Below are 1511 nucleotides of genomic sequence, written 5' to 3'. Positions count from 1 at the left end.
TTATAGGATATGTGAAAGGACATTTGGGAATCCATTAAGGCCTATAGGGAAAACTGAATATCCCCAGAAAAAGACTAGGAAGAAGGTGTCTGTGAAATGCCTTTGTGATGTGTGGATTCATCCAACAGATTTAAACCTTTCTTTTGATTCAGCAGGTTAAAAACACTCTTTTCTGTGAATCTGTGGGGGACATTTGGGAGGCCATTGAAGCCTATGGGTAAAAACTGAATACCCCAGATAAAAACTAGAAAGATTCAAAAGGTTAGAAACACTCCTTTTAGAGTATTTGTAAAAGGAAACTTGGGAGCCCTTTGAGGCCTATGGGGAAAAACTGAATATTTCCAGATAAAAACTAGAAAAAGGCTATCTGTTCAATTGCTTTCTGATGTGTGGATTCATCTCACAGAGTTAAACCTTTCTTTTTAATCAGTAGATTAGAAACATGCTTTTTGTAGAATATGCAAAGGGACATTTTGGAGTCCACTGAGACCTATGAAAAAAAAAAACAAACAAAAACAAAGGGAATATCCCCAGATAAAACTAGAAAGAAGCAGAAAGAAGCTAACTGTGAAAGTGGTTTTTAATTTGTGGATTCAGATCACATATTTAATTTTTGCTTTTGATGCAGCAGGTTGTACACACTCTTTTTGGAGAATCTGCAAAGTAACTTTTTGGAGCCCATTGAGGCCTATGGAGAAAAAAAAAAAAACAGAATATACCCAGATAAAAAGTACAAAGAAGCTCTCTGTGAAACTGCTTTGAGATGTGTGGATTAACCTCACAGAGTTAAACATTTGTTTTGATGAATCAGATTGGAAACTTACTTTGGAGAATTTTCAAAAGCACATTTGGAAGCCAATTGAGACCTATGGGGAAAACTGAATATCCCCAGGTACAAACTAGAAGGAAGCCTTCTGTGATACTCTTTGGTTATGTATGGATTCATCTCACAGAGTTAAACCTTTCTTTTGATTCAGCATGTTGGAAACTCTCGTTATAGAGAATCTGCTAAAGGATATTTGGGAGCACAGTGAGGCCTAATAGAAAACTGAATGACCCAAGATAAAATCTAGAAAGAAGCTATCTGTCAAACGACTTTGTGATGTCTAGCTTCATCACACAGAGTTAAACATTCTTTTGATAGCAGTGTGAAGACAAACTTTTTGGAGAATCTATGAAGGGATGTTTTAGAGCTCATTGAGGCCTTAGGGAAAAAAATGAATACTCCTAAATAAAAACTAGAAAAAAGGAGTCTGTGAAACTGCTTTGTGATGTGTGGATTCATCTCACAGAATTAAACTTTTCTTTTGATTCATCATGTTGGAAAAACACTCATTTTAGAGTATTTGTGAAGGAACACTTAGGAGCCTTTTGAGGCCCATGGGGAAAAACTGAGTATCTCCAGATAAAAACTAGAAAGAAGCCATCGGTGCAACTGCTTTCTGATGTGTGGATTCATCTCACAGAGTTAACCCTTTCTTTGTAATCAGTAAGTTGGAAACATTCTTTTT

Source organism: Papio anubis, unplaced genomic scaffold (assembly GCF_008728515.1).
Source record: "Papio anubis isolate 15944 unplaced genomic scaffold, Panubis1.0 scaffold77, whole genome shotgun sequence".
NCBI classification, from domain to species: domain Eukaryota; kingdom Metazoa; phylum Chordata; class Mammalia; order Primates; family Cercopithecidae; genus Papio; species Papio anubis.
This window is presented reverse-complemented; position numbering follows the sequence as displayed.